Genomic DNA, 17,541 nt, shown 5'->3' with positions numbered 1-17,541 from the left:
TTATTTCTCAATACTAGCATTTATGACACGAATAAATTTTAAAATTGATATGTCTTCTTGAATGAAAAAAAAAAAAAAAAAAAACAGTATAGATGCATGCTCCCAAAGTAAAATACATAAGTAATTTATTCTCTTGTGAACAAATCAGAAATATCTGTACTTGGAATTGTTAGTTTAATAACAATTCCAAGTTTAGTTTAGTTTAATAGTTGGTCCAGTGATTAATATACCTGCTCTCCAACCACATAGTTATTCTCATAAGAAATTATGAGACAGTCTGACAGGTATCAATAAATCGCAATAGGAGCAGTGTCAGGGACAAACTCATTAATGTATAGTATATGTGACAAGAATTTATATTCATATGTAAATCCTACATCCAACTATTAGTATAAGTGAGAAGTTACATCATGCTTGGATACAGAATTAAGAGTACAAGAAAACTTTCCACGAATCCTTGACATAGGAGTCTGTTTGAGGATCAATATTTGCTAAAATTGCATTATTTACATGATTATTATTGGTTCAGGGTTTATGTAATAAGACTATAGTGAAACCTGCAAAGTATTCATAAATATAAAATAACACACATGCCACAGTAGATAACTTTAATATGTAAATATTTTGTCTTACATATCATAAGGCATAGCACAATTATCAAACAGCAATAGGAACTTACTTCAAAAATATATCTTCTTCCTTCACTATTAGGCTTAGTGGCCTATTACAGGGCTATCCTTAGCCCTTCTAGGCTATGCTCGTTCCCGAGGATAAGGTGGCTAGCCCTATACCTCCTGGTGTGTCTGCTTGCGGGAGGATAAACCCCAGATAAACTGGGGAGAAAAACCCTGCAGTCCACGCCCAAGACTGGCTAACTTGGCTATGTTTGAGAAAGATCCTTAAGCTCCTCATGTCAAAAATATATTAATGTGCAAATGTTTTTTTTTTTTCAAATTTAGTTCCTATTGTTTGATAATTGTACTCACTGTTTTATGATACGTAAGATGAAATATTTACATATTAAAAAGTTATCTACTGTGGCATATGTGTTATTTTATAGTTAGGGTTTATGTAGTTTTATTGTGAGGTAAAGTTAGGAAACACCAAGGAGTGAAATGAATATTATCGGTTTCTACAAGAAACAACTGACTGAGTGGGGATACCTTGGTCACATGGACTACTGCATGCAGATTTAGTTCCTCTATCCTCAATAATATTGGTTAAACTGATACTTAGAGAATTTTTTAAATGGTAATCCAATACATGAGAGGATATTCAACCTATGGTACATTAGTACTGTGAATGAGGAAAAAACTTGTTAGCATTGGATATGAAGGTCAAGGGAGGCATGCACTCCACAAGACAGTAGTAGAAAGAATGAATGAGGTGGAAGAAAAATGTGAACTCTGAAGTACTAAACAGTTGTTGCACATATTTAACAGATTCATTAGGGTTGAGAAATTACTGATGCTAATGAACAGTGACCTGGAAATATTTCTAGAAAATGCAAGTAGCAAAAACTGAATGTCTGTGTCAGTGAGGACACCATCTCAAATGTAAGAATAGTATTTGAGAGCAGGATGGATATAACAGTTTTAAACCATACAGAGGTAAAGTAACGTGTTGAGTGAAAGAAAAAAAACCCTAATGCTTGGATGCTGATATTTGTAATCTGTTTATGCCAAAGAGAGACTGGAGATTAGAGTAATCCCAAGAAGAGAAATTTCATATTTTCTAGAGATTTAGATATTGGTCAAAAGTAACACTGGAAGAAAAGGGAATTTTTTTATTTAATTTTTATTTTGCAAAAAATAAGATAGGACTGAGTTTTACTTGTTTGATAATTGTACTGACTGTATGATACATGAGATGAAATATTTACATATTTAAAAGTTATCTACTGTGGTATATGTTATTTTTTAGTTTAAAGACCTATCTGCATGCACATAATGTGTTATAATTAAAAATTAGTTATAATGTAAGAGTGAAATCTCTAATTCTGATAATTCATAAGCTAGGTAAATAAGGCCTTTCTAGCTATGAAACTAGTAGTTGTTTCCTGTCTTTATTACTTTGCAGATGCACTATTGAGACTAGGTTACAAATATAGCACTAAGAAATTGGAAATCAAAAGTTGATATTTAACAATTTTTATGACCATTAAATTTATAAAGTCAAATTTCCAAAAAGAATATGTCCTTCCCTAATATGTTAATGTTTATAATTCCAATAAGAAAAAATAATTTAGTTTATCTTTTCCCTTTTATAATTTTCAGAGTAGTATTCAAATAATAAACACATTTTCAATTTATGAGAGGACTGTTAATTCTTCAACAACAGATCAGATATTAAGTATACTGTCATGTATTTGGGCTTACATGTTGGTTGAATCTCTCTCTCTTTTTTTTAGTTTAATATAATTAAGAAAGCATGAGAGATGAATTGAATGTTGGCTTGATGATGCCAATATTTTATATCTGCTACAGAAAGATCACCAGGGATATAAGAAACATGCACACAAAAGCAAACTAGAAATGATAAGACAAAGTGTCAAGTCCTAGGTGCAGTATCCCTCTTCTACAGGTGCTTGATTGTTGGGAAGATGTTCAAAGAATTAGTTTGCTGTGCCTTGTGGTGTTTCACACAAATGATATTTATTGTAGGTTGGTTTTTAAGATAAGAAGATATTTTGGAATTAGTAGTTTGTGTTTGTACTGTGGCAAAGCATAGCAATCTTTTCCATTTCCATGCACAGTATCAAATGAACAAATACCTGCTATGCTTCATTGTAGTAAATATAGACATTTTTTTTTTAAGGCAACCGGAAGAGCATCTTAAAAATCTACTTATTCAATAAATATGATTGCCTGAAACTATTCTTCAAGACATAGAAAAACTAATTCTTAGACTTACTGCTCAAGAACCTGCCAGTACTGACAGAGAATACGCCTCCTAGCACTTTAAGCTTTCAATCTAATCACATAAAAAAAAGGGAAGCATTAAACAACTGTTTAATGCTTTCAATATTTCATCTCAATCACAGAGACATCATCAAGAAGTACAATATAAACTGTAATGCACATGCAAGCAACACAAAAGTGAACCGTAAGACTAAACTCTAGAGATATTTAGTTAAGAACAGTGCCCTCTATGGGCAGTAGTCAGAAGCTTAAGTTTGGGATGCTTGTGAATTAATATTTCCCAGATATTTGAAAGTTTGATTCATCCGTATTTATTTAAATCATCTTGGTTTTTAAGGGCAGATTCTAAAAGGTCTTTCACTTTTCAACTTACTGCAATGGAGCATAGTAATTTTTTTCCCCATTGATTTCATGTGTAGTATCCAAGATATGATCAGCTGGATCTGATTGTTCTTAGACAATGATAAATGTATTTTTTATGCTCTTCCAAGCAGATGGCGGCTGATCTTTCAGTCCGTGCACTGCCTTAAGAAAGTGAAAATAGCACAAGGAAAGTATTAAACCACTATTTCGTCATTTAGAAGACAGCATGGGATTTGAAGGTAGTGCATATATTTTTTTAAAAATATCTCTGCATTATCCTCAAATCACACTTGGAACTGGCTTCCCTTACCTATTCTCTACAAGAACTTACTCCTTCCTCTCTTAGTGTGTATAAAGTTGCTTGTTACTACAAGTTGGTTTACTATGGGAATATCAGCCACCACACCTTGGGAAAAAAAAAAAAAACTGTAATCATCACTATTGACAGGTGTCTAACGGACCATGCCTCGAATACTTTGAATCTGAACTACAAAAATCCACTATTCTCCACTGTAGCATGTTCAAAAGTGAGCGACTTTTTTTAGTCTGCAGCTGCTCTTAAAAACCAAGATAATTTAAATAAATATGGATGTGTTAAACTTTCCAAAATATTATTTCCTGATCTTCATGGAATCAAAGGACTCATTGTGGGGGGAGGGGTCAATGCTAGATAATTCAACTCATTTACCATTTGCACTTTCACCACCCTCTCAGGCAATGCATTCTATGCATTGCCTGGATGGTGAAAGTGCTCCTACCCAGGGCTGTCACCAGATTAGATCGTGCCCTGAGGCAAGCAATTAAATATCACTCCTGATGGATTATAAGACAAAAATAGAAGAAAATCTTCAATTGCTATTTTGTTTTTATTACAAGAGAAACATTAATGCAAAATGATTACATAATAATATTAAATGTTTGCTCTACGGGGATGTCACACAATAAAACTGTTTATAAGCTATGTCTGCCTCTATTGATATAGTTGCTAGACCAACCAATCTTTCTTGCATCATTGCTGTTCACAAATAATTTTTAATCAGTTTAAGCTTGGAAAAAGTGTAGCGCCACCGCCTACAGCAATATGGCTGAACGAGAGCTCTTATTAAGCCATGCCGTGAGGCAGGCTGCCTCTCTGCTACACCCTCGACGGTATTGCCCCTACCATTCTCCATGCAAAAAACTTACTTCTTTTCCTTTTACTTACCACTTTCTTTGTAACATCCAGGGATGGCACCTTGCTCTCATTCTACTATATGAAAACTCTCCTCAGTGTTAATAACCCTTCAATAGCTTAAACGTCTTGATCATATTCCCTGTTTGCTTTCTATCCACCGAACTCTGCAGTCCACATGTCCTGAATCTATCCAAAGAGACAGATAACAAAAATGATATCAGGACTCTGCACCTCTATAAGGTTACTTCATCCTCTTCAAATCCGAACACAGAAAGCCAGATGTGGTCTGATCCAAGCTTTATAGGTGTACAACGGGACTAGCACACTTTATTTCTTGTGGTCAAATGTCTTTGCAATATGTCCTCAGAACTTCAAATTTCTATCCACAATCACCCCAAGATTCCTCCACTATAACTCCGATCTGTGAATTTCAAAATCTTACATTTAGTTGCATTAAACTTACATCCAGTGGTGAGCTATGGAAATTTTAACAAAGGGCTCACATCGTTAAGAGAAAAAAAAAAAAACTGTATTTCACACCAAAACTTTTATCATCATCATCATCATGATCAAATTCCTGCCATGTACCCTCAAGGGGTGTACAGGATATGATAGTACTACATGAAAAAAATTACATCATTACTAACTTCCAATCTATAATTTTCCTCCAAATCAGTCTGTTACTTGTCAAGACGCCAACATTATCAGATCTTATATTTCTATCGTCTAAGGCAGCACTTCCCAAACTGTGGGCCACGGCCCCCTTGGGGGCCATAGGTTTTGTTGAGGGAGGGCCGCGAAATAATGAAAACAAATTTAAAATGTTTTAAGACTAAGTAGGTTTTTTTATTTTAAAAGAAACATATTTAACTTTTATTATTTATTTCTTTTTTATTTTTTAATGGAAAAATTCACATATAGGTGTTGGTTCACAAACTTTGCTTCCTGCGTATTTCGGCGCTTAACAAATATTAGTAAATATTGCTTATTTATATGTTTCATTTCAAAGTAGTGGTTAATTGTATTTACTTCGAATGCTCTTCAGGGAAGCTCCAAATCTTCCTGTCCCTTTCATCACGCACTGTTGATATTGACTTTATATACATATCAAAACTCGTTTTATATTATCACTGTCATCCGAGCTAGTTTTCTGTTACCAATAAAAGTTTCGCATATACTTCACACATGAAAAAAAGCTTAAACAAGTTCATGTGGGGAGATAGTAACTCCCTTGCAGTGGTAAACAACACGCCTTCCCTAACAGCCACTATACTGCAGCGGCAATAAAAACAAGTACTTTTATTATGCCAGTGAATAAGGTATGAGGAGTCTGTGTAATATATTTCTCAACAAATAGTGCAATTAGAGACAACTGGGATAAAAACACTAATTAATGAATCACAAGTCCTCTCATACAGAAACTATGCTCTATAGACTGAAACAAAACCTGAGATTAGCTCTGCTAACGCATTCCTGGATGCTGACAATGTCAAGTTCTTTCCTAATTTCCTCGTTTTTAATATGATATTGCCATTGATGCCATCTGTTCATGCCTATAATCTTTCTCAGGACTCTCATATCTGCAGTCTCTAGTCTTTGGTCAAGTGTTTTACTTCTGACCCAGCTCTCAGATCCATAAGTTAAAACTGGTTTGAACACTGTCTTGTATACAGCTAATTTAGTGTTCTGACTAATTTCTCTCTTATTCCATATGAATTGAATAAATTCATATGGAATTCCATATGAATTGACTTCCCACCATACCAGCTTTGCTGATTCTGTTGTCTATTTCTATATTTACTTAATTTGCCATCTTCAGTAAAAACCGTGCCTAAGTAGCTGAAATGTTTTACTTGTTCCGCAGGTTCTCCATTCACAACACAGTTGACATTTTCAATGATTCTGCCTATTTTCATTGTCTTTGTCTTTTTATTGCTGACCTTCATACCATATCTATTACAACAGTTATTCAATTTAGTCAGAGAATCTTGCAGACTTGTAGTGGATTTATTTAGAAGTATAACATCATCCGCATAAAGCAAAGAGCTGACAGTAACATCTCCAATTTTGATATCATGTTTAATACCACTTTCCTTCATAATGTGATCCATAGAGATAATGAATAAAAGAGGGGATAATGTACACCCTTGTCTCACACCAGATTTAACATTAAACCATCTTCCTGTACTTCCTTCAATTCTAACTGCTGACTTACAACTCAAATAAAGACTAAGTATTGCTTGATATAATGCTCCATTGACACTATATAACTGTAGCGTATTGAATAGCTTCTCTCTTGGCACCTTGTCATATGCCTTTTCCAAACCGACAAAACTTAAATACAGATCTCTGTTATATTCCCATGCTTTCTCGACTATTTGTCGTAAAGTGAAGATCTAATCCTGACAGCCTCTGTTTGGCCTGAATCCAGCTTGTTCTTCACCATGCTTTTCTTCCACAATTCTTCTCAACCGTTTCGCAAGTATAGTTGCATAGATCTTGCCAGGAACACTCAGTAGGGAACTACCTCTGTAATTCTCACATTCAGTTTTATTTCCCTTTTTATATATGGGTACTATGAGAGCTCTACTCCAATCATCGGGAATTCGTCCCTCTGTCCAGGCTTTCTGAACTATGCAGCCACTGAAAGACTCTTATACCACCATACCACCCTAGCTAGCATGAAATTTTGTCATGTTGTACCATCATTTTTTATTTTGGTTTAACCAATAAGAAGAAAATTTGATCGGCTAAATCCCAAATTGCCAGCCCATCCTCGTTCGTTCAGTATGCAAGTAGATACCCAACAGGGTGCACCACGAGAAGGTGAGGATTGGACATTAGGTAAGAAGCCCTGGTCGGTTCTCTGCATTCCTTCCTTTAAAGGCTATGTGGAGGTCTCCTCTCAGTTATACAGCTTTGACCCTTAAGCACCCCATAACTTTTATTAATACAGCTTGTGTACAAATACCAATCAAAAAGTATGAGAGGACAATCAACCTCTAAAGGCTATCATTTTTAACAAATATTTCATGATCTAAACATGAAATATTTGCACACAATCAACTGTGTTAATTTATCTTACAATAAGAAAAACATTTTTTAACTATCAAAATATAATAAGAATGAAATCTTTTATAAAACATTTGCTTGGCTACTGGTTTTACCATACGATTGGCTACCAGAAGGGAGAAGGGTAAAGATAGTGCATGCGCTTATTTTATTTTCAAACATGGGTGCATTCATTATAGAGGAGTTGAAAGAATAATTCCAAATCATCTATGCACTGCCAAATAGACTAATTTTTGTTAGGTTACCATATGAGTTTGTCACTTAATATGTTTAAAAAAAATTTTTTTTTTGAAAAAAAAAATAAAAAAGTAAACATGAGGAATAAAGGGCTCACAAATTTGAGAAAAATTTAACAAAGGGCTCATGTGAGCCCCCTTAGCTCACCACTGCATACATACATCCCAATTCATTTGCCCACTTTTCTAGTTTATTCAAATCCTCTCAAAGAGCAAAACATCAGCACTATTACTGATAACCCTCCCAAGCTTCACATAATCTGCAAACAACTGAATATCTTCTTGTAGTTCCATGTCATCACTGACATAAAAATTGAACCAGTTCCACAGGGTTCCATTAGATTATTTTCCATATGTTGCAACTTAACACCACCTTGTCATGTGGCTCCCTGTCAAGCCTTTGCAAAATAAAAAAATATATATAAAAAAAAGACAGTGTATACCTCCCATTCCTCTATTGTAAAAGGCAAAAACAAGAGTGCCTTGTAACAAATCCATGCTGACATGCATAAATAATATTTCCCTCATCTGTGCGATCCTGAATACAAGTTTGTTTTTACCATTTCTCTGAAATTTTAACAACCACAGAAGAAATACAAACTATTACAGTTTAATACTTCCATTCTACCACTACCTTTATGCAATGTCATGATCTTATCCTCCTTCCACTCCTTAGGAGAGTCTGTAGCTCAGTCAGTATAGATGAAGCCCTTTGGTCAGAAAGACATGGTTTGATTCCCATCAGGGATGTGAGGAACCTTTATCTGGTCTCTTCCGACTAAAGGTCTCATACAGAGATGGAGGGTTTTTTTCTCCTGGTAACTCAGGTTTTTCATCCCTCAAAACAGACAACCAGTCCCATGAACACACACGGCTATAGTCATAAAATATACTACGGCAAGGAAGGCAATGGGGAACCACCTTGCTCAAAATCATCTCCCTAGTATGGTAGCATATAGCTACTCCACCAGCTGTATGGTTGAGGGAATAGGATAGGATGGACTCCTTACGAACTTGTCTTATTGCAAGACTTTCAGTTCCACAGCTTATTATTATTAACATATGACCTCTGGGAATGGCTGAGGTGAGATGGAAAGGAAAAGGAGATTTTAGAACAGAGGATGGAATGAGAGTAATTTACTCAGGAGGGGAAAGAGCAACATCAAGCAGGTGTTGGTATAATATTGAATAAACGAGTGGCAGGATGTGTGGAAGGCTACTGGCAAATCTCAGACAGAGTTTTGGTGGTAAAGATGAAAGCAAAACCAAGAAATATTATACTTAATCAGATATATTTACCTTGTGATTACGAGGATGAGAAGGTAGAGAGAGAGAGAGTTTATGGCGATATAGAACAGGGCTTGAAATGTAAAGAAACTAAAGATATAATTATAATACAGGGCAATGTGAATGCAAAAATCGGAAGAGGAAGATATTGTTGGGCTATATGGATTGGGAGTCAGAGATGAAAGTGGAGATATGCTGTTGGATTTCTGTAGAAAACATGATTTAGCAATTATGAACACTTGGTTTAAGAAACATCCAAGAAGATTGTATATGTGGAAAGCCCCAGGGGAGGATATAAATAATAGAAGAAATCAGATACATTATGTTTTGATAAACAAAAGATATAGAAACATTATAAAAGATGTGACAACATATCCGGGAGCAGACTGTAATACAGATCATATATTGTTATCAACTAAGATGAAAATTAATCTAAAAAAAGTAATCACAAGTAAACAAAGCAAATCATGGAATATAGAGCAGCTGAAAATACCAAATATGGTGAATAAATTTGCAAAGAAGTAGAGGAAGAAATGAATGAGAGAAATATACAAGAAAGTGATGATGCAAGTGAAAAATGGGGGATTCTGAAGGAAAGCATAATTACTGCTACAGAATTACATTTAGCCAAAAAAGAAGAGGAAAGAGAGAAAAGAAAGAAGCCATGGATGACAGAAAATATTTTGAAGAAAATATCACAAAGAAAGTTAGTTAATAGTAAAACAGAGGAAAAAAAAAGCAGTATAAAGACTTGAGTAGGGAGATACAAAGAGAGATAAGAAGGAAAAAGGAAGGGTGGTTAGATGAAATAAGTAAAGATATAACAGCAAAGGCAGAAATAAATGACATAAAAGGTGTTTATAAAAACATTAATATGATGACAGGAAGGAGAAGATGCAAAGGATTGGAGCAGTCAAGAATGAAAAAGGTGAAATTCTGATAGAAAAAAGAGAAGAGAAGAATATGTAAGTAAAATAGAGAAAGAAGAGAAAATCAAATGAAAGAGCATAGTGGCCAGAGGCTGTACATCATGAGGGAGGAATTGAATCTAGCAATTCAAAAGATGAAAGAAGGAAAATCCCCTGGAATAGATGGTATACAGATAGAACTTATAAGGAATATAGGTGAAAAAGGTATGGAAGTGTTATGGCAAATTATTAACGGAATTTAAGAGGGACAAGAATTACCAGAGGAGTTTAGAAGACCAATTTTTATCCCCATTCCAAAAAAATACAGGAGTTTTGGACTGTAACAATTTTAGAACAATAAGTCTTATAACTCACACAGCAAAAATTCTGGCACAAATAATTTTGGAGAGAATTAAGAGTAAAATAGAAAAAGAAACGAATGAGGAACAGTTTGGATTCTGAACCAACAGAGGAACTAGAGAGGCTATAACTTGTCTAAGAATTATTGGGGAGAAAACACTAAACCATGGTGGAAAGTTGCTTTTGGGATTTCTAGACTTTGAAAAGGCATTTGATACAGTGAAACATAAAAGGCTTTTTGACATTCTAGAAAATATTGATATTAACTCTTATGACTTGGAAATTTTAAAGAGATTATATTGGACACAAACAGCATCAGTATGTGTTAATGGAGAGGAAACAGGAGTTAGAAAAGGATGCAAGTTATCACCATTATTGTTTAACCTTTATAGTGAACAAATGCTTACAGAGGCACTTGAGGATGTAGAAGAAGGAATAAAAATAAATGGAAGAATCATTAATAACCTAAGATATGCGGATGATGTAGTGGTGATGGCAGAAAGTGAAAATGGATTACAACGAATTGTTCAAATAATTGAAAACTCCTGTAAAGAGTACAGACTAAGGATTAACATAAAGAAGACCAAGATAATGATAATGGGCAGAAAAATAGGAGATAATGTAAAGATAAGATGTGGAGGAAAGATTTTAGAAGTGGAAAGATTTCAATATTTAGATAGCCAGATCTCAGAGAAAGGAACTTCAGAGTTGGACATTAGAAATAGAATAGGCAAAGCTAAATCGGCATTTATGGAAATGAAGAGAATTTTAATAAACAAGAATATTAAAATAGGTGTTAGAGTTGGAAAAGTTAAAGCAACAGTTTGGGGTATTGCAAGTTATGGAAGTGAGTCATGGACACTCAGAAAGAGAGATATGGAAAGAATTAATGCATTGGAAATGTGGTGTTATAGAAAGATAGAAAAGATTAGCTATACAGAGAGAATATCAAATCAAGAAGTTTTAAGAAGAGTTGGGATGGAAAGAACACTGCTCAAGAATATTATGCAAAGAAAGATCAGATTTGCAGGACGTCTTCTGAGAGGTTCTTCAGGACACCTGACAAGAACTATATTACAAGGGAAAGAAAGTTGAGGGGAAGAGAAGACGTGGAAGACCAACTAGAGAGTGGTTCGATGACATCATGGAACGGACTGGTTTAAGAATGACGGAGGCAACAGACAGAGAGAAATGGAGAAGAGCTGCTTATCTGCTGCAACCCTCTTGTTAGAGGATGCTACCGGATGACAATGACCTCCATGGAATGGTCATCCAACTGTGCCTTAAACTGATTCAAATGTGTCTACATTCACAACACCCTCAAGGCAATACATTCCACTGCACAAAACCACTCTCCATGCAAAGAATCTGCTTCTAACTCCTCTGCTCACACTCTCCTTATAGTTTCCAGCAATGGCCTCTTGTTCTACCCCCTCATTCTATGAAAAATCTCTTCCATGTCAACCTGGTAACAACCATGACTAGCTTATATGTCTCAATCAATCCACCCCCTTCTTCCTCCTATTTGCAAGACTGCAATTTATATTCTTTCAATCTGTCCTCATACTCCACATTCCAAAGACCACTGACCACCATTGTGAATCTTCTCTGTATCCTTTCCAACATATCCTTGTCACCATGAAAACAGCGACCAAATCTGTGAACAATAATCCATATGAGGCCCGATCAAGGCTTATACAATGGCATCATAACCTCTTTATTTCTGCATCGTTGCCATTATCCGATGTGACGTCTTCACAATGTGCAATATGGCCCCTGAATTTCAGGTCCTTGTCCAACACCACTCCCTCATCTCTTCTTCCTTTAAAGTTTACCAACCAAGTGTATACTTTGCAACACTGAACTGACAGTTCCATTGATCTGCCCATTAATGCAATCTATTCAAGTCATCTTGTAAGGCCATAACATCTGCTTGCAGTGGTGCTTAGGATTTAATTTTTTTTGGGGGGGGGGGAGAGAAAGAGAGAGTTAAGTATATGATTTGAGAATACACACTACGCATTGCATATGACCTATGACTAAGCATCTGCAGTGATCGCCAATACATGATACCCATGATCTCCTTTGGCCCGGCTCAGGCAAATGAAGTAGCGCTCTGTCCAACGAGCAATACTTTGTTCGCCTCGCGTTCAACAGTGCCGTGATTCCCGAGAGCTATAGGGTATTCCCACCTTATGTGACCGCTAATTCATAAGTAGTATAGAAATCGAAGAAACGACACAATATAAATAAAAAAAATAATTTTAATTAGGAAAAGATTTTTGGAAAATTTTCTAGTGTTTTTTCCTTTTCTTTTTTTTTGGGGAGGGCAGGGCCCCTTGGCTCCCTCCATGGGTGTGCCACTGTCTGCTTAACTCTGCATTGCTCTCTTTCCAATTTTGCATCATCTGTATATCACTAGTTAAACCATTCCAATATCATTAAACAAATTGAACAACAATACTCCCAAAATTGACCCCTGTGGTAACACCACTAATGACTTTCATCTTTTGGGATACTGCCCCCCCCCCCCCATATATAACTTTCTGGTACCTATCTGACAGCCAGTCACTGATTCAACTCAGAAGTCTGTTATCCAATCCCATCTGTTTCAATTTATTTAACAGTCTATCAAAAGCTTTTGCAAAATCCAAGTACACCACTGTATATGCATCTTCCCTGCCCAAGGTGTTTGTCATCTTGTTATAGTACATAAGTTAATAAAACACGATCTCCCTTTAACAAACCCATACTGATAACCACAGAGTGCTGTTATCAACCCATTTCTGTATCCTACTTCTCATCAATCTCTCTAGTACCTTCACCACAACTCTAGATACAGACTGGCCTATAATTTGTAGCCACAACTTTATCACCACCATTATGCAGTAGAACAATTTTACCCTCTTTCCACTTCCTTGGAACCTATGCTGTTGTAAGACTTATTAAACAGGCATGCCAATGTTATTGCCAATTCACTGGAACATTCCCTTAAGATGCATGGTGATATGTCATCAAGTTTATTTTCCCAAATACTTCCTGCTCACTCACAATTAAGCCATCCTCTCCTATGTGCTCTACATTTACGTTCCTCATGATTCCACCCTGATCAGGATGAAACACCCTTATAAATTGATCACCGAATACCTCAACAATGTCTTGTGCAGCAGTTACCATTCTACCATTTCTCATTCATTAACATCATCTTACCATGATCATTCTTCCTTCTACTTGCCACATATCTAAAAAAACTCTAACGTTTCTTCACCTGATTTGTCAACTTCTGCTCAATCTGTTTTGTTTTCCTTACTAACTGAGTCACTCTCCTGGCTTGTTCTTTCTACTCTTCATGTAACTGATTATTACCATTATTCATCCTGTACTGTCTCCAAAAGTACTTCTTCATGCTTAATTCCCCCATTCATCCATTTTAAACCTACCTTATTCAGCCTTTTGATTACATTCACACATTGATGCTGTTATGTATTTCTTTGTCAGTTCCCAAGCAACTTACTACCCAACTCCTCATTTCATGCTATAACTCCAAGCTGTCTCCTAAGCTCATAATCATCAGCCTTATAATTCCACATACCGTATATGTCGGCGTATAAGACGAGGCCTAAATTTTAGGCTATTTTTAGGTTTTAAGCTTATGTTGATTGTATAAGTCAATCCCCCAATTTCTTCTTTCTAGTATTAATGCAACGTTAGGTATTGTTGTTACCGTATTATTATTATTACGGGCAACTCCAAGGAGTCCTTAGACTCATCGAGGGAGGCCCTAAACATCATATCAAGAACAACTATTCGGCATTTGCACAGTATCTATCATACTTTGCTTTGAACTCATTTACAGTCATGGCACGCAAAACAAACTCTGGCAGCTTATTCCACTCATTCACCACTCTCCAAGTATAAAACTTAGTTCTAACACCCTTCCGAAAAATTTCCTCTGAATTAATCTTGTAAAAATCCTTCAGTAATTTGAATGTCTCAATCATATCACCCCTTTTCTGCCTATCAACCAATTTCTGTAACCCACAGATCTTCAACCTGTTCTCATAAGGTTCATTCCATAGACCAGCTATCATTTTGGTCACTTGCCTCCGGATCCTCTCTACCTCCTCCCCATCAAGAAGAAATCCAGGGGCCCAGATCTGGACACAGTAGTCAAGATGGGGTCTTATCAAGGCTCGATAAAGAGGAACAATAACTTGCTTATCTCTACTCGGCAAAGTATTCTTCAGTATCCAAGTGATCCATTATTTTTATATCTATGCATATCCGTTATTTTTTTGCATAGCATAGATTTAGAATTTACATGAATTACCCTAATTAAAAGTTAATAGCCCCAATTTTAATTATCGATTTTGCATTTTTTTTTAATTTTAGGATTATTAAAATTACTATCATTTAAAATCATGGAACCAGCAACAAAACGAAGAAAGTATGAAACTCGGTTTAAAATAAGGGTAATTGAAATGGCAAAGCAAACTAATAACTGTGCTGCTGCAAGAAACTTTGACATAACCAAGAAGATGGTAAGAGAATGGAGGAAGAAAGAAGATATTTTAAAAAAATTGCTAAAGAAAAAAATGTGCGATGAGAACGGGGATCACCCGATGGTTGCAACTAGAAAATCACATTGCAGAATGTGTATTCGAACAAAGGCAGAATGGTTATCTTGTTACAAGAAATATGATTAGAGCATATGCACTAAAATGGTCAAGATTGAATCCGGATGAAAGTATAGATTTCAAGCTACTTCAGGAATGATATAATCATTTTATGAACAGACAAAATCTGGTAATATGACAAAAAACGAAAATTGCTCAAAAACTACCACCAGATCTTGACCACAAACTTACCAGTTTCCATAAATTTATTATTCAGTTGAGACAAGAACATAAATTTCTATTGTCATATATTGGAAATATGGATGAAACTCCTATGAGCTTTGATATGATAAGCAATAAAACAGTGAAGTCTAAAGGTAGTAAGAGTGTCCTAATTTGAAGTACAGGTCATGAAAAAACAAGGTTTACAGTTGTGTTGTCATGTTTAGCTGATGGAACCAAGTTAAAACCAATGATCATCTTCAAACATAAAATTAAACCTAAAATAAAATTTCCTTCAGGTGTTTTTGTACATTTTCATGAAAAAGGATGGATGGATGAAAATGGTGTGAAATTATGGATAAATAATGTATGGAAGATGCGACTAGGCGGTATAATGAAGAAACGCAGTTTATTAGTATGGGATATATTTCATAGTCATTTAACTGGGAATACTAAAAGTCTTTTAGAAAAAAATAACACAAAAATTGCTGTTAACCAGGTAGTTTAACTTCTATATTGCAACCACTAGACGTCTGCTTGAACAAACCATTTAAAGATCGCATGCGAGAAGAGTGGAATAACTGGATGTTGACTGGTGAAAAATCATTTACAAACGGTGGACCTATGTGTGCTGCATCACTTGATATGTTGTGTAATTTTATGATCAAAGCATGAAATAAAGTAAAAGTAGAGACTGTAATAAAATCATTTAAAAAGTGGTATCTCTAATCTTATGGATGGTGATCTGTTGTGAGACACTGATGACGATGAAAACGAAATCAAACAATTCGAACTGGAATCCATATGACGATCATTTAAACAATGAATCTGAAGAACTATTTTCTTCATCATCTATTTTCAACAGATGATGAAGAAAATTAACATGAAAATTGAGGTTAATAATTATTATTTGTTTTTTAAGACTTACATCTATTGTAATATTTTAAATAACTTTATGTAAATAAATTTATAAACTGATTTGTTTATAAACACTGCCTATTTTCTTATATAACGATGTATTATAACTACCTAAATGTTCATCCAAGAAATTAAGCTTCCCTTTTTATACTCACCGTATAAGACAACCCATGATTTCGAGGGGTTTTTCTGTAATATTTGAGAGTCGTCTTATATGGTATATCCTTTCCTCACAGAAGTCTACATATGGCTAGGCAGAACCCAGGTGATCACTCTCACCAACTAGAGGAAAGCACAAAACTCTACTTACAATTACATCCTCTGATGAAATGATCAGATCTAAAACTCTTCGATCCTCGTATACCGTCTTTTACATGCTGCCTGAGATAGTTATCTCTCAAGAACTCAAGAAATTCATTTTCCTTATTCCCAAATGCTATCTCTTCATTCCAATCTATACTGCCATAATTAAAAATAACCTAATAATTACTCTTCCTTTGTTCATTAATCCAAGTTGTTTATACATTTCCCTGGCCTATAGCAACATCCAACTAAATATGTCTTCCTGTCAACCTCCACATTACACCACACTGCCTCAAAACCATTGCCACTATTTCCCACTTTCATGTCTACCTTATGTGGACTTAATTCCCCTGCAATCATCAGCAGCACCCCCCCCCCTTTTTTTTTTGTCCTTTCTATCCTCATGAAGAATACTGTCTTCCATTTCTATTCCAGTTAGAATATTATCTTCATTTAACGATGTTTCACTTATTCCAATGATTTTGTGGATGAATAAGCTCAATCAGTGAAACCATTTCATCTCCCTTATTTCTGTCATTTGTAAACAAACACAGTAGTTCATTTTTAGGTCTATAACCATTTTTATCCATGCCACTTGTTGGTTGCGATTTCCCCACCTCACCTGCCCAATCACCTTTATCACCCTTTACCCCATATACCCGCTCAGTCTCAACTTCCCCACTCGCATCACAATATACTCCATCTTCATGCACACATTCACTGCCATTTTCAATATCCACTCTTCCTATGCCATGCCTCCCTGTCCACTTGGGCCCCCATTTCGCTATTCTTTTTGCATTTCTGTTCTCTTTTGCTGTTTAATGATTATTAAACAGCAAAACCATGTCATCTGCATTGGTCAGCGAGTCTCATCCCCCATCTTACAAAGTTACCCATCCACAATTTTTCCTCCTATGGGTAACATAGCAGAAAAACTCCTTGGGATTCTCCTTGGATTGCAGCACTAGTCTCCTCTCATATTCTAATTTTTCTCTTCTTACAATACTGGTTACTTCTTAGCCTGAGTCTTATGTTCCTCATACAACTGTTCTCCACCTCTCTCAAGAGAGAGATTATGGAAAGCATATAAAAGATATGGTTGTTGAGGAACACACTGACATCCAGAGATAAAGAGGTTATTATTCCCCTTTATAAAGCATT

This window comes from Typopeltis vanoorti, chromosome 3 (assembly GCF_054136105.1).
Source record: "Typopeltis vanoorti isolate ZY-2024b chromosome 3, IOZ_Tvanoo_1.0, whole genome shotgun sequence".
In the NCBI taxonomy this organism is placed as follows: domain Eukaryota; kingdom Metazoa; phylum Arthropoda; class Arachnida; order Uropygi; family Thelyphonidae; genus Typopeltis; species Typopeltis vanoorti.
The sequence above is the reverse complement of the archived record's forward strand: the minus strand, read 5'-3'. Positions refer to the sequence as shown.